The sequence below is a fragment of the Juglans regia genome, chromosome 6, assembly GCF_001411555.2.
Source record: "Juglans regia cultivar Chandler chromosome 6, Walnut 2.0, whole genome shotgun sequence".
NCBI lineage: Eukaryota > Viridiplantae > Streptophyta > Magnoliopsida > Fagales > Juglandaceae > Juglans > Juglans regia.
The window spans coordinates 22,275,035-22,297,643 of NC_049906.1; the positions used below are offsets into that span (position 1 = coordinate 22,275,035).

Below are 22,609 nucleotides of genomic sequence, written 5' to 3' on the forward strand. Positions count from 1 at the left end.
GTATTCTCGAGCCGTTGTATAGAACACATCTAGTAAAATGTTTACATAACATAATTTAACTTAAAACATAAATTTTAAAATTTGAATCTTACAAATCAAATCTTATATTAATTAAGTGATATGGATGGTGCGCTCTACAACCTATTGAATGAGAAATGAACAAAAAATTATGATAAGTTAACAAATAATAGAACTAGTATAAAACTCGACTCATATAATAAGAATATCTTTGGAATTAAAAATATAAAAGGAAATTATGTTGCTAATACTATGCTTGGATATACTATTAAAAATAAGGTAAGAAACGTTATTAATTATGTTTCTTCCCTTCATTATTAAAAATATAGGGGAGGATTGGCTACTTGGGTTCAACTCTTGTTGAGACTGTGTATGCGCCACTATAACCAAAGGTATCAATGCTATTAACATCCTTATAAGGATGCTTAGAAGCACTTGGCTTTGCAGCTCCAAGGTCACTTGTAGAAGACAACACATATGTGCTTGAAGCCATCCCATCGTTTTGTAATATTATTTCAAATGCCTTTACCACTTCATTCATTGTTGGACGGTCTTCAGGCGAATCTTCAATGCATTGCATAGTAATTTTCAAGAATTGCTCAAACCCCATAAGATTTGTTGTGTCCCTAATGGATGAATCAATCATATCCCACAAGCCATAGTGCTCTTCGTCATCCTTGTTCATCGCTGTTCTCACTTGACGTACAATGTACATTCCCCTCTCAATCGGTCGCTTGGATGTTAGCAATTCAAGCATAAACACTCCAAAGCTATAAACATCACTCTTCTCAGTTAATTGTTGAGTCTGATAATATTCAGGATCCAGGTAACCCTGCAAGTAGAAGGCATTTTGCAAAAATTAAAATCGAAAGAGTATTCCAATGAATGCAAAGTCAAAAATACATTACATAAGACATTTTTAATTTTGTTGTCGGATTGGAAGGATATGCAAGTACTTTGAATTTTACAATACCATGTTTGAACAAGAAAATGAAATAATAAAAATTTGTTTATATATATATATATATAGATGTTAATCTACCAATTTGGTTGCCTCAACTTCCTCAAAATCCTCTTTCTCTCTCTCTCTCTCTATGAGGTCAAGACCTTGCAAATTTGTTAACCACAATCATTATGCAGACGAGCCTATAACCCACACAATGCGCAGATTGTTGTGTATGATGGAGAGAGATTTAGAGAAAAACCAGCTTTTACAGTGGAGAAATTTGAAATGATTTATATGGCAGTTTTGTATTGAAAAGCCGTTATTTTGTATTAAAAAAAATGACAGTCAATCACATTAGTAGAGTGCGTAAAGAGTTTGCAAAAGTGACTGCACATAGAATTTTTGGACTCCAAATCCTAGTAGATTTAGGAAAGTTTAAAAAAGTTTAGGGCTAAATTGCAAATACTTAAACCTAGAAGGATCAAAATATATATAAAACTTAGGGCAGATTAGCAAAAGTAGAAAGTCTAGGGATTTAAGAACTTTTTACCGTCACTAACTATCTATACAAAAATTATGAGACTCTATCATTGACTATGACTGAGTTGTTTTTTACCTTCGAATTATACATATATTCTAAATATCATGACATTAAAAATAACTTTTACAGGTAAAAGTAGGTTTTTAACTTTTATTGATAATACTTAAGACTCTTTTGTTAATATTCTCTACTCTTGAGAGATCAGGTAGAGATATTATAATAACATGACTTACCATCGTGCCTTTGACTTGAGTTGAAACTTGGCCGTTCAAAGCATCAGATACTAGCTTAGACAAGCCAAAATCTGCAACCTTTGCAGTCAAATTTTCATCCAACAGAATATTCGTGGACTTAACATCTCTATGTATAATAGGAGGATTGGCAAGCTCATGTAGGTAAGCTAGTCCTCTGGCTGAACCAAGAGCAACGTAGAGTCTTCTGTTCCAATCAAGATAAATGCCAGATTTCCCTACAGTTCATATATATTTAGGCAATTAGTTTCCTATATATTATATATTTGCAAAGAGGTAATTATTTAAGAGTAATTCTACGTACAACCGTGAAGTGCGTAAATATTATCACGTAATTACTTTAAAAAAGAGTAAGATCTACTATTAAAATTTTTTATTTATTTTTTATGTGGGTCTCATATTTTATTCATTTTTTTTAAAACGATTACACGACGATTACACAATTCATGATTGTAAATATTTTTTCTCATTAATTAAATAGATATGAATATAATGTACGTACGTACCTGATAAGCTATCTCTAATTGTTCCATTTGGCATAAATTCGTAGACCAGCATCTGCTCTCCTTGTTCAAAGCAAAAGCCCACAAGGCCAACAAGATTCTTGTGATGAACTCGGGAAAGCAATTCAATTTCAGTCTTGAACTCAAGTAAACCCTGCGTTGATCCTTGCTGAGCTCTTTTGATAGCAACAACTAGTACTCCATCAGAAAGCAACCCTTTATAAACCTGGAGAGATAAACATGATAAAAGCATCAGTAAACATGAGTTCTTGGAAGCGGATTTTGCAAAAGCTTGACTGAATACTGAGAGATTTACATACCTTGCCATATGCTCCAGAACCTATCTCATTTCTCTCGGCGAAATTATTTGTGCACTTTCGGAGTTCATCATAAGAGAACAATCTTGCACCTTTTAATTGTGGTGCTGCCCCACTCCTATCATTGCCACTTGATTTCCAAGTAGCTGAGATATGGAGAAAATTAGCCATATAAGACAACAAATGCATGCATGATCATGTTCCATTCATCTTCCTTAGATACATAGTCTTAAATTTGAACTATACAATCAATCACAGGAAAATGATTTACCAAACGGATTACTAATTCCAATGGCTTCTTCTGCACGTCTCTTTTGTCGAACAGCATATATCCCTACTCCCAAGAGTCCCAGAACCAAAATGGCACAACAAGTAGTTGCTATCTCAATTATTACACGAGTGCCAATAGAAGTTCCTCCATGTTTGGCTGAAGAACATTTTCAATATTGTCAGGTAGAGATCATATAATTTTCACTCTCACACACACAGAGTAAAGATATGATTCGAACCTGGGAAAGCATAAGGGTCTGCAATAAAAAAATAGGCTCCAAATTTTAGAGGTAGCCTATATTGTTGAGTAGTCATGAGGAACCCAATTTTCTGAATCTCTGATCGATTAAAGTATATTCCGGTTGAGGGAAAGAATGCCAGTTGCACTTAAAGATAGTCATCAAAATTGAATCCGGTACTTAGAATAGAAACTGAACGTGGAAGGAGACTCAGGTTCACCCACAAGCTATTTTCCAGTAAGCTAAATACAGTTGCATTGGACAATTCACTGAAAAGTGATCCTACAACATATAATGTCCCTTTATATGGATAGGCGCATTCACAATTCCCAGGGTTGCAACTTTGATCAGGAGGACATGATGTACTTTCACAATTAGCCAGGCTAGTAGAATAGGATGTTGTTGGTTTTTGATTTTGCTGGCAGTAAGTATCCACGATAGTATCTTCTTTACACACTGGGTTTCCTTTTAGTCTGAAGTACATCAAATTGACAAAGAAGGACGTTGACGGTCAGAAGAAAATACACAACATATTTTCGAATTGAACATTTAAGGGCCATGAATTCACTCACATTAAGGAATTATGGTATTTAGAGCCCACCATTACACGAGAAATGTCGTTGTTTTGTAAATCAACAAGCTCCAGTTGTGGGCTGATCTTTTCATGCAAACCCATCTCCACTGTGTCACTAAATTTGTTGTTTCTCAATTTCCTGAGAATTGAAATCGAGTGTCATGAGTTATCAAACTAACAATTAATATTTTCTCTTTATTTCTGAATATTCTTATGAACTATACCAATAATATATGAAAAATGATAATTGCAGTGTAAGTGCACAAGCGCTACGTAATCATTTTGAAAAAAGTGAATAAATACAGAACCCACATGAAAAATATTAATTTTTAGTAGTAAACCCTACTCTTTTTCAAAATAACTACACAATACTTAAGTATTACTCATAATATATAGCAAGCTTGCACACTACACGATTGCATGCACGTAGCATTACTCATAATATATCAACTTACACTTGTTGTAATTGTGGAAGGCTAAACAATTCTCGTGGTATGGACCCTTGAAGTGACCCATATTCCATAACCCTGTGCACCAATCACATAGTGGTAAGTATTGCTAAAATTTGAGGAATTTTCATCTGTGAAAGATTGAAGACATACAGAGTGGTGAGTGTTCGCAAGGTTGAGAACCACTTTGGTGCTTCTGATGGGTCAAATGAGTTATTACTAAGGTCCCTAGTAAAATAAGCCATCGTACACGATTCATCAATACATAAAAAGAATAAATTACTCGAACATATATAAAATTGGCAATTGCATGCAATACTATGCATCAACTTACAAGTAATTGAGTTTCATCATTTGAGTCAAGTTTGGTAAAGCGCCCGTCAATTTATTTTGAGCAAAATTCCTAAGTCGATAGCAAGAAGGAGAAAGATGGTAACCACCAGTATATATGAATATACTAAAAGAAAACCACCACTATATAAATGTTGTGAAAAAGTACCCACAATTCAATGATATTTGTTAGGTTGCTGAGATCTGGGACACTTCCTGTCAGAGCATTTCTGTCAAGCCGACTGTTGCAAGTTGGAATAGTTTTAATTCTCAAGAAAAGGCTAGTTGAAGAACAGTACCAATGTGTCATTAAATTAGTGTGTATTTTACTCACAGAACTTCAAGAGTTTTTACAAGCCCTAATGTTGGTGGGATACTTCCAGAAAGTTGATTTCCATCAAATAATCTGTCTTTGAAGAAAGCATTAATTAGAAGTGGAAGAAAGCATTTAAAGCATGCATGAAAATAAACTAATAGTTGGAATCAACTTACATGTGTATCAAACTCATATTAGAGCTGAATAGTTTGGCTGGAATGGGACCTGAAAGCTTGTTCTTATTGAAATGGCTGCAAATTTGAAGACATGATCACGTTATTCTTCTTTTATGAATGCAATAATAAACGTTGTGTATCCTTAAACATATTCAAATTATTGTATTTATCTTAATAATAGATTGAACCAAAGATTGGGAAAAGAAAAAGATTAAAACTCACAAGTGTCTAGCCTTCAAAAGAAGGTCCAATCCTGGGGTCCCCATGGAGTCTGATATCGGGAGAGGTCCTGTCAACATATTCTCCGCGACGTCTAGCCAAAAGAGTTTGGCGAAGTTACCGAAAGATGGAGGTATCTTTCCAGTTAAGTTGTTTGAATTGAGAGCCCTGAGAGGGAGAGTGTGTTGGTATAAAAGTAATAACTATGGACATGCAGTACGTACTCATCTTGTCATGATAAAATGCCATACCAATCAAAATTGAGGCTTAAATAAAAAAATATATTATGATAAAACGAGATCAGAACTATCACGTAATTCGGATTTTGTAAGTACTTAACACTTTTCTAAAGTAGATAGAGAAAAATTACTGGCATTGTGATTCATGTAGTGATCTTATATATATAATAAGCATTGAAAGATCTTACAAGAAGCGGAGATCTGAAAGATTTCCCAATTCATCTGGAATATCACCAGTGAAGCTGCAACCAGCTAGGATTCTGAAACATGAAAGGCAAAAATCATGTATACATGATATGCTTCTCACTGTTGTAGGGTTTGATGGATATAATATGCAAATAGGCCAGAGATTATAGATTATTAATGCTTATAATTGGATGTTACAGGAAATTTAGCTTCTTCAAATCCCCAAGCTTTGGAGAGAGGGAACCTGTGAGCCCAAGGTTAAATGATAGGTCCCTGAAATTTAATATTAATGTTAGCAATACTTCAACAACTTAGTAGTGGCAAAATCTATTTAAAGAAAATGAAAGAATGATGGTACTTACAAGGATGTCAATTCAGTAAGTCCCCCAATGTCACCTTCAAGCTTCCCTTCTAGGCCCATCGTTGATAATTTCCTGAATAGATTTGAAAGGAATCCTCAAAATAAGGATATACAAGGACTTACCAAAAGATCACGAAGAAGGATGAAAATGACAAAAGGAAAAGTAACCTTATTTGGTTACGCAATTCATATGGGATGAGATATTTGTTAAAAGTTAAATAAATTAATATTGTTATAATATAATTTTCTAATATAATTTTTTTTTAATTTAAAAAAATTGAATTATTTATTATATTTTATACAGGAGTTTGAAAAATTTATAATAATCATATAAAATGAGATATTTTAGTTTTGTGTAACCAAACTAGCCATCTTAGACATATAATGTATATTGTTCTGTCAAGAGTACTGCAAATTAATGTTAGTGTATTTTCTTAACCAATTTGCAAGAAAGAAGACGACAATATAGAAAAATAGTCATTTTACTCATTATACCTACACCACACATTACATATATATAGTATGTGATGTGTGGTGTAAGGATGTTATGTAAAATTTTTCTACCGGAAGAACATGAATAAGGACAGTAATAAGGGGAAGATGTTTACAAGGTAGTAACCCTAGAAGTACTACTGTTGCAAGTAACTCCTTCCCAACCGCGTAATCCACATGGATCATCTGAATGCCCCCAACTTGGTGGTGTGTTTTTCCACGCGGCCTTCAAGGCTTTGAGTACTGCAACTGCATTCATGCACCAGTAAAATGTTTAATCATCGACTAATGATCTCCAGATTGATCACTTTTAGCATTACGAAAATGATAAATGGACTAGTTAACTTGCTGATCATGTATTTTATTTTTTTTTCATTTAATTATTAAAGAATTGACTATTAATAAAATGGTATATTTTTTTATTTTTTAATAATTAAAAATATTAACAAAATATTTAACAAAAATTTATAAAAAAAAAAAGCATAAAAAATTTCAGCTAGCAGTACACCAACGAAAGCTGGGTGGCCCACTAGCAGCATCCTTTAGCATTAACCCAAAAATAAAACAAGCTATATAATCCGTACAACAAAAAGGCTAGGGGTAAAAGTTGGTCGGTCCGGATCAGAGAAACCGACCGGACCAACCCAAGACCTAGACCGATCGAGACTTTTCGGTCCGGTCCTAGTTCAGGGATTTCCCATCCCGAATTGGATCGACCAACTAAATTTATAAATTTATATATATATTATATATATTATATATATTATTTAGCATTAACCCGAAAACAAAACAAGCTATATATTCATCGACGCACATGAACAGAAAGCTGGCTAAAGCCAATAAAAAAAAAGCATGTATCGAAATAACATAAGAAAACAAAATAAGGGATTTCAAAATTAAAAAACCCTATAAAAATTTAAAAGAAATATCATTTTTAAGATTTAATTTCAATTTAAACATCTAAAAATATTTAATTTTCTTAGGATTTAAATTGAATTTAAATTTTAGAAAAAACTCTAAAAAATATTTCAATATAGAAATTAGCAAGCATCTAAAATGCCTCTGTACGTGTCAAAAACGTCTTTCTTTAAACAAAAAATATAATTATTCATTTAATTACTCATTAGAGCTTAGTTGAAACTTTTTACTGAGCTATTTTATTGAGTTTGGAGATCAGGATCGAGTGGCGAAAGAAAGAAAGTTTCAGACTTGGAAAATTATTTATTATAACAAAAATAGATATCATGAAACCAATTTTTGGGCGGATCGACGTTGACACTGATGAGAGACAACCCAGTATTCCTAGATTATGTATCAAAGCACTCATGATATTATCATGAAAAAAAAAAACGCAAACATTAATTGTACGTTAAACCAGATGAAGAACGAACATATATATATATATATATGGTGGCGTGGTATGTAACATACCATCATTAGGATCAGTAAATGAGTCGATGAAGTGAATTCCTGAGAGAAACAAAGCCAGAAAGAGCAGCTGCAACTTCATGCCGATCGACTTCCTGCACATTAATCTCTCTCTCTCTCTCTCTCTCTCTCTACCAGCTCAATGCTCAATCTCTTCTCTCTCTGTGTGCGCGGGCGCTTAATAAATATCTCACCACACATTCTTATATATCAAAGAAGAGATAAGTCTACGTACACGCGTATAGGACGTCTTCCTCATCGTCTTGTTCGTGGAGGACGACAAAGCAAGCTGTGTTTGACAAAGTCATCCCGTTGGTCAATACAAAACTAATGCATAATACGGTAAGGATGGCGCTACTCATACAGAGAAATAATGGTATCGACGTTTTCTATCCATAGGATCGGAGTACCGTTGGTACAGATGGGAGTTTTCCATACTGTAATTCACTCTTCGGTGACTGATCTTTCATCAGTGGCGCTATCGCATTAATGTACGTTTTCCTCAGCCTCCTGCAAAACTGTATAAACTACAGTGAAGAATATCATCGTCATCATCATTTATTACTTGGTTTGAAGTGGCAATGTCTATACAGTTGGTTGATTGTAATTTCAGTGAAGAATATCATCGTAGTCATCATTTAGTACTTAGTTTAGACAATTGGTTGATTGTGAGGCGGCTCCCACCACCTCGGCACCTCATTATAACTGTCAATTTCTGTCTCCCAATTTGGACTCTATCCATTTCTATATTTTTTTTTTCATCTTATCTTGTATAAATATTTTTAGATTTTTAAATTTTTAAATTTAATTTTTTTTAATTAATATAAATTTTTTTTAAATAAAATATAAAAAATAATTGAACTTTTTTCAAATTTCAAAATAAAAATTATATTCTAATAATATTTCAACTTTATAATAATTTTATTCAAATTTTTCTCCCTCATTTTCCAAAACTTTATAAAACATCCTAACTCAAATCATTTCACTACTATTTACAGATAATTTTATCTCATCTCACTATCCAAACAAAATCTTAAGGAAAAAGGAATGATATTTCCAGCATAAAACACGTAAGTTTCGTGCACCATTTTTTAAAAAAGTGAACAAATATAAGATCTATATGAAAAAATTAGTTTTTAAATATAAATCATTTTTTTATTTTTAATTTAGACATAAGAGCGACTTTCTCCCTACGAACATCTCCATTAATCTAAAATCTAACGGAGAATGCTTTGTACACAAACATAAAACATTGCTCGCCCCTAGGCCGTTGGCGATTCCTAGTTGGATGTTAGGCGAGGATAGAGATAGTTTACTACGTAGTTAATGTAATTTTTCAGTATGGCCAAAGTTCAAACAAGGATAATTATTGAGTTAATACTCTCTTATTACTCTCCTACTACTCTTTTTGTATTTGATTTTTTTAAAATTTTTATTTTACTTAATGATTAAGGAAGTGACTATTAGTAAAATTCTATATATTTTTTAATTTTTTCTTAATGATTAAGGATGTTAAAAAACTACTTAAAAGAAAATGATTAAAAAATAAAAAACTTCATACACATTATAAGTAGTAAATAGATAGTAAGAGGGTAGTAGCCCTAGCACTACCCTACAAGCAACATAATTGTGTTGACACAGTACTCAAATATTTATTTATAAAATAAATAATAAATCAAACGTATAAAAGGTAAATAAAGAGAGAAAAGGTCTTATGTGATTCAGCATGAATGTTTACGTCTACGAATCGTTTGGGGATAAAATCTATTATGTTTGATGATTGTATACTTTGGTATTGTAAGAACTATGCCCTTAGAAGAAATGAACATCCCACGTTCAAAACTAAGGGGAGGTTTGGATTAGAGAGTTGAGTTGAGATAAAAGTTGAAAGTTAAATAAAATATTGTTAGAATATTATTTTTTAATATTATTATTATTTTAAAATTTGAAAAAGTTGAATTGTTTATTTTATTTTGTGTGAAAATTTAGAAAAATTGTAATGATTAGATATGATGAATTAAGAATCTTTCACTATCCAAACCTCCTTTAAGGCTTTGCTTGGAGAATGAGATGAGATGAGATGAGATGAGAAATCCGTGAATAATAGTGAAATTATTTGAGTCAAAATATTTTTATAGATTTTAGAAAAATAAAATAAAAATATTATAGAATTAAAATATTGTTATAATATAATTTTTGTTTTATAATTTAAAAAATTTGAATTGCTTTTTGCATTTTGTTTAGAAGTTTGAAAAAGTTGTAATAATCAGGTAATTATTAGATAAAAAAGTTAAAAATTTAAAATTGAAAAAATATTTGTATTTGAGTGATGTTAGAAAAATAAATTATGAGTAATTTTGATATGAGATGAGATGTGTTCACAAATGAGGCCTAAGACATTTGTTCAATTCTATCGAATAGTTCAATCAGGCAAAAGTTTCACAAACAAAGATCCAGGAAAGAGCGATGACAGGAAAGCGATGATCAGAAAACGATCAGTGGATAATGAATGGGAGTATGCAAAATTTTGGGCAAGGAAAGGTATGCAAAGGACTCGCGAGATAAGAGAAGTGATATTTGCAGTCGTGGTTTGTGCAAATGCCACGTAATCTCTTTAAAAAGAAGTTAGTAAATATGGAACATAAAAAAATAAATTTTTTAATAGTAGACCTCACTTTTCTTTAAAACAACTTCGCGATGCTTGCGTATTTTACAATTATATATAGTATTACTCGAGACATAAACATCAAACGAGTAATGTTAAGGGTGTGTTTCACTGCTACGCACTCTTGATCTCCTGCAACCAAAGAGTAAGGTGGCTTTGGGGGTATGATGGGGCGCTTCTGGTGCCTAAGCCAATAACTATAGGAATTTTCTTAGAGCCAATTTATTCGAAAGTTTCATTAGCGTACCTGGATTATTTAAATAGAGATTTTGACTGCTTACGATCACCCAGATTAATTGCGTCACCCATTATTTGAAATTTGTAACCCTGAACATTCGGGCTATTTACTCACTTTGAATAAGTGAATATATCAATTGTCCCAGGATAAGCAGACGAGCATTCTTGTCCTTAACAAATTGGCATGAACGCTATTGAGTCAGAGAGGCTTGAGTCTTGAGTGGAATGATTTGTCGAGCCACCATGACCTAGGCCCATGGTGGCACCCCGCAATCCCTTATATTGGTATTAAAGCCCTTCCAACTATCCCGTGAAGTCTCATCACACATTGTTCGATCAAAATTTTGTACAAGATGTCGTTGGGCCCTTTCAGTAGAATTAATTGATGCCCCTCCAATTAGCCCACAAAGCCTCATCGTACGTTGTGCGATGGGGCTTTTAAACTATGAGGTGTTGGTTCTTTTGAATTGGGCCAAAGCCCTCTGGTTACCCCACGAATCCTCACCATGCGCAATGCAATGAGACTCATTCTTGGGGCGCAATGTTTGGGGTTCTGCTTTGTTATTCTTTCAGAACGTCTATCAAAGTTGTTTCATCATCACTTCGATATGCATTCTCCTTTTTCAACCACCGCATGTATTTATTGTTCCCCACCACTTTACTTTTTTTCCCCTTGACTTCCTATCCTCTTGCACAAGCTTTGTTTTTCCTTCCTTTTCTTGCTTCGCGTCCAAAACCCATTGTGCCCTCTACGCTGCAAACCCTCTCATCCTTCTTCTTGCATTGCTTTCCTCTCTTTTCTATGTCCCATGGCTACTGGCAGAGACATAGGTGTGAGCCACTCTCGTGGTTGTGGTTCTTCACAACCTCACTATTCCTTTGTCCATCGTGAAGGCGCTACAGGTAACCTTAGAGTCAAAGGAGATGCTTCCCATTCCATCTTCGATGGTCATCACTTGGTTTCCACCCTCTCACATCAAGAACTAGATGTTGTGAGGGACCACTTTAATATCCTGATTTGGTAGGGCTGTCGCTGCTCGGTCAAAGGTATGGCAATTTCTATTGTCCTCTATTTAGCTATGTTTTAAATGGGACTTCGCCTGCCCTTCATGTGGCCTATTTGTGATGTCTTAGGCCTTGCGTCAACCCAATTGGTACCTAATGATTGGCGTATTTTAATGGCCTGCTGCGTTCTGTGGCGATGGGTCTTGGAGCCCACTAGTGATGACCATCCCGATGTTACAACTCTGGAGTTCCTCTCTCTTCATGGGTTTAGGCATTTGGATGGGAACCTTTGTAGGGTTAGGTCCTACAGCAAGTTGGTGCAGCTAGAGCGTAAGTATTCCCAAGCCAAGGACTGGACGAAGAAATTTCTTTTTGTGATGGGTAGGGGGTGGGAATTTCCGACGAATGAAGCCTCACATTGGGAATTCCCTATCAGGGCATCTGGATTAGCCGTTCTCGACAAGCATGACCTTGAGATTTTGTTGTCTCCCCAAGAGCAAGCTCACATCCACTTGGTTCAATCTTGGACGATGGCTACCATTAGGTCCACTTGGTCAGACACTCTTTTAATGCCCACCAACATCGATAGGTTCCTGATGGAAACTAGCTAGGCCCATGTGCTCAACCACAAAATTCTGGGCACCCCATCGTCGACAAAAAAACTTAACAAGGGGACCACTCCCGGAGGCAGGGGTAAAAAGAAGAAAGCTTGCGTTGGGGCCAAGTCCTCAGACGCATCCAGCTCTTCTAGGAGCATCCCTTTTTCCCCTCTGACAAGTGGAGGAGAGGGTTTAAGAAACCCTCCAATCTAGTGACTCCTCTTAGGCCTCCAAGTCGCACCGCAGTGAAGCTTTCTGTCCCACTGTCCTCAACCTCCGTAGCATCCTTTCGCTAGTGAGCTTCACTTTACTTTTAGTCTAAGTTTCTATTAGGCTGTTAAATTCTTGTCCTGACTAGGTTTTTTTTTTGTAGGGAGTTGACAAGTTTGCTACTACACTGGTGGAAGGGACCGTATGGGACTCGAGGAGGAAAACAACTTCATGCATGCATTCATTGGCAAATCCAACAGTGCTGTTGTCTTTGCCCGAGTGGAGAAAGAAGAGCTGGCTAGGGAGGTTTCCCGAGTTGAAGCTGCCTTTCGGGACCAGATTGCCTCTCTCCAATCTTAGTTGGCGAGTGAGTTGGAGGAAACTGCACTGCATATGGCTAAAGTGTCTAATAGGGAGGTTGAACGAGATAATCTGGTTGCCCGCTTGAGTGAAGTGGAAAAATATGCGGAGGGATTGCAGAAGGTGAAAATTAACTATATTAGCTGCCTGACTGCCTTGGAGGAAAAATGTCAGGAGTTTAATACTCAACTAAGCATAGCTCAGGGTGAGAAGGATAAGGCATAGTAGGATTTGGTCGCGACTAAGAGTGCTCTCAAGGAACACGATCACCATTATTAGGTGTTAAATTAGAGCTTGGAGATTTGCAAGAAAAATTTGGCTGCTTCCGAGTCGAAAGTATCCGAGCTCAATGGGGAGTTGGGACACTCGCAAGAACATATTAGTCTCCTACTCCTCAAACTAACTCTGCCAGTTTGAGAATAAAATAATTTTTCGTAAAAATCATTTTTATTTTTATGTTTAAATAATATTTACATGAAAATTTGAAATAGCAAATATATATATATATATTTTAATTCTAAGAAGTTTATGGTTTGAAAATGAAACGTTATTAATTATGTTTCTTCCTTTCATTCTTACCTCTCTTGTAACATTAATTTTTTAAAATTGAAATCCTCTTCAGTTGTTTATGTCATAAACTGAAGAATTCAATAAAAAGAGTAATAAATAGACATCATATTAAATACTTATCTAGGTTCCATATTGACAAATACAAACTCAGTATTAATAAATATTTTAAAGCATATTTTGTAATAACTGGGCCTCAAGCCCAGCCCTTTTAGATGGCAACCAGATACTTGAAGCCAGCCCAGCCCACATGCATGTGTTGAGGGACTCGGACGGCGTCGTTTTGGTAAGTTATTCCTCTCATTTCCGTCGGTTTCTTCTCCTTCCCTTTCTTCTTCTTCTTTCTTTCCCAACTGCTCTGCCTTCGAAAACTGCTCCATCCTGTGTGCCTCGTTCCCACCCTGTGCCAGTTTGTGCAGTTTCTTCAAAGAATTCTTCTTCTGCATCACATCTGCATCACACTTGAAACACCCAGAAAATTTTCCTCTCTACAGATTTCGGTTGATGCTGCGTTTTCTGTGGGTCTTCAGGCCTCACGTAGCTGTTCTGGTTGCACGGTAATGAGTTAATCTCCTCCCTTCCATTGCTTCTTTGTGCTCTTAGATGAATTTGTAAATTTTCTTCCTTTGGGTTTCAACTTTAGGCAATGTTTTCGTGAGTCCCGCATACTGCCTTCGTTGAAGCTCTTCTCTGAAGTATTTTCCTTCTATTCTCGGTAAGTTCCGCCCACCATTAAATCCTTAGTCTCTCTTAATTTTTACTTGCTGTTACACAGTTCACAAATCATTGTATTTCCTCCCTTCGGGTTGTCTATCACACACACACAAAATGCTTTGTAGCTTTGTAAGGTCGTGTAGTATTTCCTCCCGAACACACACACACACACGCTGCTTTGTATGGCCGTGTATTACACTTAGTCAAATTCCCCTTTGCGCAGACCATTAGTATTTTCAGTAGAAGAAATTTTGACATTTATTTTTTGAGTTGATGTTTTAATTGTGGAAGCAGTGGAGTGTGTTGGAATTATGGATGTTGAGGAGTATAATTTTGGGTGTTTTGTGAGTCGGTTTTTAAAGTATTATTTGAGACTTTTTGGGGTAAAATGATGGGTGTTTTGGAACTAGTTGTATTGAACTTTTGTGCAAGTTTTGAATTGTTGAATGATTAGAGTATTGATGTGTGCACTGAAATTGTTTTATTCAAAGGTTGGAATTGAAGTTTGGATTGAATTATATTTTAATTATTGGAGTTGCTGTGGTTGGTTTTGGAAATAATTATAGTTGGTTGGTGTTAATAGAAAGTGGTGGCTGTTTTGAGTTTTAAATGCGAATGATTTGAAGAGAGAGTTGTTCGGATTTAATTGTTAGATAGTTATGGAGTTGGGAAGGGACTGTTTTGATTTATTACTCAATAAATAACAGCCTACTAGATTGATTATTAAATGTTAGATATATGCTCTTTTTGTTTAGGTGGTGTTACTATTAGAGTTCCGGCTCAAGGTGTTGATAATACGAAGAAGTCAGGTAAGCGGGGTTCATATACTAGTTTTGCATAAAATAAATAAAATGAGGTTGACTTTGAAAATAAATGTGTTTATTTTCTTTTTGAAAGAGATGATCTGAAAACAACCTCAGATGTTTATTCTGCATATGCATAAATTCTATATAAGAGAAAGTGTTTTTCTGTCATGACTGGTGTAGACATGAGCTAGTTTTGTGCACTTTATTTCTGAACTATGTAAAAGAGCAAATATGAAAAATCTAAAAGTTTTGTTATGAACAAATGAGAATATTTTGTTTATGTTTATCTCGAACATGTGAAATGATCTGAAGCTTTTCAGTATTTTGTTTTGAAATGATGTGTCATCTGAGAACCTTGGCATGAAGTTCTGATTCTGTATATGATTGTAATCGGATTTTCGATGAAATCTGTTCTGTTTCTGTTAAGGCCCAGCCGCGGGTATAATGGTGGTTTATAACCCTACTACGGGGGTGAAACATTGTATACAGCCCAGTCACGGGTATAATGGTGGTTTATAACCCTACCACGGGGGTGAAGCATGGAATATGGCCCAGCCACGGGTATAATGGTGGTTTATAACCCTACCACGGGGGTTAAACATGGTATTGTCCTGATGTGATACCAAATGATGATATGATTATAATGTTTCAATTTAGAAATGCCAACGGATTTTCTTTTTGGAATAAGTTTATTTTTCTGAAAATTTCGCTCTAATGTTTTTGTACAAGTTTTGTTTCTGCATTCTGAAAGTAAATGTTTTGTTCGGCTTATCAAATGTTACAAATGCTCATGTTTACATGCTAGTATATTCTCTCTGTTTGCTGAGTTGTTGATAACTCACCCCGTTAATCTTCATAATATTTCAGATGACATCGATGGTTCAGCTGAAGATCAGTATTAGACTCTATGGAGAAGATTAGCAGTGATTTGTTGTTGGGTATCTCATGATATTAGTGTTGGTGTTGGAGGTTAATTATTTTTCTTAAGTTTGCTTCAATGGTTTTAGACGGTTTATGGAGACTTATGTTAATGTTATATTATTTCTAGTTGTTATTTGAGACATGAAGAAGAGTTGATTTTATTTGGGATGTTGGATTGATTATTGGATAAATGAGTTTATATGGTTTATTTAATTGAAGTATTTACGTTTGATTTGAGGTTTGAGAAATATATATTCTTGAATTTGGAAGTACTCTAGCCTTGTTAGAGTTGATTATCAGGTTATATGAGTTAACTCTCCGGACCCTCGGGGACGGGGCGTTACATATTCATTGTAAACTTGTAATAATAATGTTTAAAAAGACTACGACTTGTTGAAGCATTTTTTTCATACCAAAGCAATGGAAAATTTGTAATGCCCCATATCTGGATGGATTGGAGAATTACTATCTGTCACTTATAAACATGTCTCCCAACACATCTAAATAAAAAATATTCAAAAACTTCATATGCAAAATCAATCTCATATCTTCTAAACAAACAGCTTAAAAACTTCACAAAGTCATTATTGCAATAATAATAAACCAAGGGGTCCACAATCTCCTGGTAGTCATAACGTAGCAAATTGATAATTCCATAAGTCCTACTAAAGCAAAAACATAATTAAATCTAAAAGACATCAAATCTAAAAGACATTAGTATTTCTTCATTTAACATCCTTTCCTCAGCTTAATCATGCTCACCATTCCTAATCCAGGTCCTCAGTTGGACTCTCCATATCATCTGAAAATATTATGAAAATAAGGGGTGAGTTATCAACAACTCAATAAGCAGAGAACATATGCTAACGTACAAACATGAGCATTTACAAAGTACCGTATGCAGAACAAAATATTTTCCAGAGTTTATCATGCAAAAAAACACATGTTTTCAAAAGTAACAAGGCGATGGTTTTAAGACAAGAATAACCCAAAGTACTTTGGCATAACAAAACCTGAACATCATCATCACATCAAAACAGAGCATCTTACAGAGCAGAGACCATGTTTCACCCCCGTGGTAGGGTTGTGCTATCCCCGGTTGCCAAACCAGGCATCGACAGAGATGAAATATTTCCTTTATTTTTCTCTGAGCCCCGAGTGTGCACACATGAAAGACCACAAAAAAATCACTTTGTTTCCAAAGTGGGTGCACTTAGAGACAGAGAAGTTGGTACTAGCCCAAACAGAGTAGAGCATAACAGAGCAAAGCAGAGACAGAGTCAAATACAAAATCAGTATGCCATGCCAAAGGTTTTTAGATGTTATATCAAAATAAAATAGTGTACCAAAACATAATCAAATCATTTTCACATGCTAAAAACAAAAGTCAGAGCATTTTTCTAAATCAATGCACAATTTTTCAGATTTCCAATATCGCTCTTTTTCAGATTTTAGAGACCACATGACAGAATTTAGCTCATGTCTACACAATGCATGTCAAAAGATATTTTTCCTTATCCATACAGATTTCATGAGTAATGCAAATAAGCGACCTAGATTGGTTTTGTTTTCCCAAGTTCTCATTTCATCACAAAATATGTAAAGTTTTTATAAAGTCAACCTCAGTCTTCATAACTCGTATAAAGCCTAGCATAAGAACCCCACTTACCTGACTCCTGCAGTGTATTATATATGCCTTGAATTCGACCTCTAATAATCTCGTCACCTATTTATAGAAAACAAAATATACACCAAGTGTTAAAAGGCCATTCACACAACTTTGATCCAAAATGATTAAAACTCATGATTCCAACCCTCATTTCAACAAAATAACCCAACACAAATAGCCAAATAATAAACCGAATAGCTCACACTTCAATCCAAAATACCGTATTTCAATTTCAATAATGACTGATACATCCACCAAACCAAAGTCAAACACACTTCGTCATATGAAACCAGCCATAAAAATAGTCTTGATTGCCAATATCAACTCAGACCATAACTTATAACCCACAAGGAAATCACATCAATTCCATAGTCTATATAAACACTCAAAACAGACATCAACAACCCTGAACAGTTACAGAACTCCTCCCACACAACCACATCAAACTCAACAGCCACCCTTTATAACTTTTTGTCAAAAACAACTCACCAACAATTTACATAGCCCTCAAGTTCAATTTTAAAACAATAGAAATTTTCCAACGATCACAACAATATAAGCCACTAATTTACACCATGTAAAATGTAAAATGGACACTCGGGTTACCTTACCTTTGTTCGACAGGGCTCGACGTCAACACCTCGGCACTGAGGTTAACTACTTCACAGACGGGAGAGAACAAGAGAGAAACGAGAGTGGGTGAGCGTCTAAAGGGGAGATTAGTGAGGGAAAAATCGCAGCGACACTACCTGAAATCTCAAAGCAGAAACACAGAAAATAGAGGAGTAAGAGAGAGGGCGTCAACTTGAGAGAGAAACTGATTGTGAGGGAAAAGAGATACGGTTGAGAGGAAGGGTTTTGGGAGAGAAGAAAACCGTCAAGAATTAAATGAGAAAACTCACAAAATGCAAAATAGAAGGAGGAAAAATTGGGTGAGGGAGAAACTGAAAAGGATCTTACCTGGAAGAGAAAACGGCATCGTATTAAGGGGTTTTGGGTTGGCTTCAGCTGACATGGGCCTGGGCTTCACAAAAATACCACGGAAGTTTTCAAATTCATATTTGGGTCAAATGGACAAGTACGGTTTGACATTTTTCCTAAGAAAGTACAACTTGACCACCGTAGATTTTCAGAGTGAACCATGAAGACTCATAAGCTCAGTTAGATATTGAGATGAGATGATTTTAGATGAATTGGACAAAATGTTATTAAAATAATTTTTTTATATTAATATTGTTTTAAGATTTAAAATATTGAATTATTTATTATATTTTGTGTGAAAATTTAAAAAAATTGTAATAATGAGAGGAAATGAAATGAGATAAAACCATCTCTATATCCAAACATGGCCTTATCGCCCCACACTCAGAAGTCCAGAGAGTTAGCTCTTGTAATCTTACATTGTCTTCCATAACAGATTTGTACACTCTAATATTCCATCAAAATACACAGTCTCAAAATTTCCAAGACAAACCATACCAAAACTAATATAAAATCATAAATCAACTAAAGAGACTCCCAAAATGAATACTTGTACCCTCGGGTACTTATTCTTCTATGATCTTCACAACTTCTTTAACACAATCTACTCTTACTTGCCAGTAGGACCATCATAATCATCTGAAAATATTATGGAAATAAGGAGTGAGTTATCAACAACTCAGTACGCAGAGAACATATACTAATATGTAAACATGAGCATTTTCAGAATGCATAATTCAAAACAAAAATATTTACTTTCAGAATTCATAATAAAAAACATTTGCTTTCAGAATGCAAGATCAAAACAAGTTACTAAAAATTTCAGAGTGAAGCTTTCAGAAAGTTTTCTTATTCAAAATCTTTTGGCATATCAAAATCTAAGATCTCATTTTCATCATATCGAGGCATCACATCGGGATAGATACCATGTTTCACCCTCGTGGTAGGGTTATAAACCACCATTATACCCATGGCTGGGCCATATACCATGTTTCACCCTCGTGGTAGGGTTATAAACTACCATTATACCCACGGCTGGGCCGTATACCATGTTTAACTCCCGTAGTAAGCTTATAAACCACCATTATATCCGTGGCTGGGCTTTATCCACTATTATAATCCGTGGTTAGGCTGTATCCACTACTATTACCTGTGGTTAGGCTATATCCACTATTATAACTCTTGGTTTAGCCGTATCCACTATTCTAACTAGTGGTTGGGCTGTAAAGAAAATCGCACAGAACAATATAATCAGACTTAATCAGAATACAAAATCAGAATCTTATGCCAAGGTTTCCATATATCGCGACATATCCAAAACAAAGTACTGAACAAATTTAGACCTTTTCATTTATTCAAAAACAGTTCCAGAACATTTTCATATCACATGTACAAATTTTTATAAATTGCATATTCGTTCATTTTGCATAGTTCAAAAACAGGATATACAAAATTAGCTCATATATACACCAATCATGACAGAAAAATATTTTCTCTTATACAACATTCATGCATATGTGGAAACACATAACTGAGGTTATTTTTGGATTTCTTTTCAAAACAAACATGCATATTTTCAAATCAAACTCGTTTCATTTTCTTCTTTTATGCAAAGTCTAGTATATGAATACCGCTTACCAGGATTTCTTAACTTTTGAAAATTTTCCCACCACAGTACTGAGCAATCTTCAATCGTCACCTATAAAAATTCATGTAATTTAAATCAATCTCCAAGGAACAGACATCTCATATTTACACCTGAAATATCTATTTTAATACCTCCAAAACCTAAAGTTTCTCTTAATTCTAAAATACCATCACTTTTCCAAATCCATCAATATTCACTTAGTTTCTCCGACTTAAATCCTAACTTATTACTATTGTAATCAAACTATAAATTTAATACTAGATAATATAATTATAACAAAATATTGTAAAATAAACAACAACTATTATTTAATAAACTAGATCATATCTGAAGTGTCAAAATAAAATTACACCATTATGGATTACTCTTAAAATAAATCTTTACTTAATAACATGTTAAATTACTTAATAACTATAATGTTTTATAATCATTATTTAAACTAATGGTTTTTTCTATTGTTTTAATGGTATAATTTGTAAGAAATGACAATTTAGAAGAAAAAGTAGAATGTTTGTATATTTGACTTTTTGGAACATTAGGAATTGTCCAATCCTGTAGATTTCTTTCAATATTTATTATACTATAATCTTCCTGGTTGATGTTATTAGGTTCTATGGAGATACTAGTAGTGGATTCATTAGGTTTGAATAAAGAATTCATTGAGACAGATTTTTAAGCAAAGATTTCCTATATCCAAAGAGAAATATGTAAATTAAGAATTTGAGGGAACACCGCCGAGGCCACCTTTAAAGCCTTCCAGCATGAATGGGCTGACCATCAGTTTTTCATGACTTACCAAGACAAGCTTCCAAAAATACTTCATTCTCTTTTGTTATAGGTTATCTTTGTAAAGATTTGTATCAATGATTTCATACTCTTTTTTTTTTTAAAGCAAGAATCCTTAAGTGATTTCTTACACTTTTAATTTCGTTTCTTAAGAAGTTGTAGTCAGCTTCATAATATTCTATTGACACTTGTCTACTTTGATATACATGATATTTAGTTATCATTAGTGTATAATCTTGTCTCATCAATTGTTGTTGCCTCTTAAGATCTCTTATGTTATTATTAATATTTCTAATTCAAGTCTTAGACTATAATCTAGACATCTTAACTCATATAAATCACGAAAATTAGTACTATGAGCATAATAATTATTCATCATAAAATATGCAATTCAAAATCACAAAGAACAGAAATATGCTTTCATTCATATTGGACTAGTACAAGTAGCTATAAAACCACTCACTAGAAGTAGATTAAACACCTCAGTATTACTCTGTTTAAGAGATGGAAGACATTATAATTTTCATGATTCATTACCTGGAATGGTAAAATCAAGCCTGTTCGAAGGGCCAGTGTGACGCCCCCAAATTCCGCTTGGGATCGGACGGACATTTGAAGTGTCGAGACATGCAACACAAGGTTACCTGCCCCCGTTCATGACATATAAGATGCAATATTCCTAACATGCATCTAGCATTATGCAATATTTGCAGCGGATAATTTTTTTCTTTAGCAATACTATGCACCAAACTAAAATATCCCAAATACTTAAAACATACTCCATACTTAACGACATACTAAACAACTAAGATCATAATAATAGTCCATAAGGTTGTGATCAAAAGAGTGCTGGAGATTGAGCTCCACCAATACAAGTAGTAATCTGAGGTAACTATTGTAATACCATCTACGCCGCACCGTCGCTTAGTCGGCCGTTTCCAGTTGGTCGATTCCCGGTTCTCCTTCAGATCCTATAACAAAATCTACCATTCGGGGGGAATGGTAGTTGGGACTACCATAATGAGATTTGATTACAAATCTCAGCAAGTTAACAGAAAACCTCCACATAGGTTAATGATGCATGCATGGGAGTAAAAGCATCAAAGCATAATCAAATCATAAGTAATCATAGCATAACTTGACGTACAACATAACATAACTGGCATAACTTAAACTGAAACTGAAGCTTAGCATGAACGTGACTTGAAACATAGCATGAACGTGAACTTGAAATATAACATGGACTTAAAACATAACATGAACGTGAACATGCATAATTTGAACATGAACTTGAGCATGACATAACATAAATGTGAACTTGAAATATAACGTAAACGTGAACATAACATAACATGAACTTGAAACATATTCTTGTCTCATGGGATTACCATGATTGCGTGAACGTAAACTTGAACATAACATAACGTGAACTTGAAACATGACTTGAACGTGAAGTACATGAACTTGAAATCTTATTCAACAGACTTAATCATTAAAGTGACCATATGGGTGCTACACAGGTCCCCTTGAGCCGTGTGTCCTTGCCGATTACCGCATCACATCACAGGTGTCTATACCAGCTGTGA

At 34.5% G+C, this 22,609-nt stretch overlaps 1 long non-coding RNA gene and 1 pseudogene across 1 annotated transcript; both read right to left on the minus strand.

Moving 5' to 3' along the window:
* Nucleotides 1-210: 210 nt before the first annotated feature.
* On the minus strand, nt 211-8,027 carry LOC108998348 (annotated as a pseudogene).
* An 8,489-nt stretch (nt 8,028-16,516) lies between these two features.
* LOC118348739 lies at nt 16,517-18,735 on the minus strand. Its single transcript, XR_004801724.1, has 3 exons — nt 18,220-18,735; nt 17,609-17,665; nt 16,517-16,741 (listed from the first exon to the last, which is right to left on the minus strand). It is a non-coding gene; the product is annotated as an uncharacterized LOC118348739 (long non-coding RNA).
* Between the last annotated feature and the right edge of the window lie 3,874 nt (nt 18,736-22,609).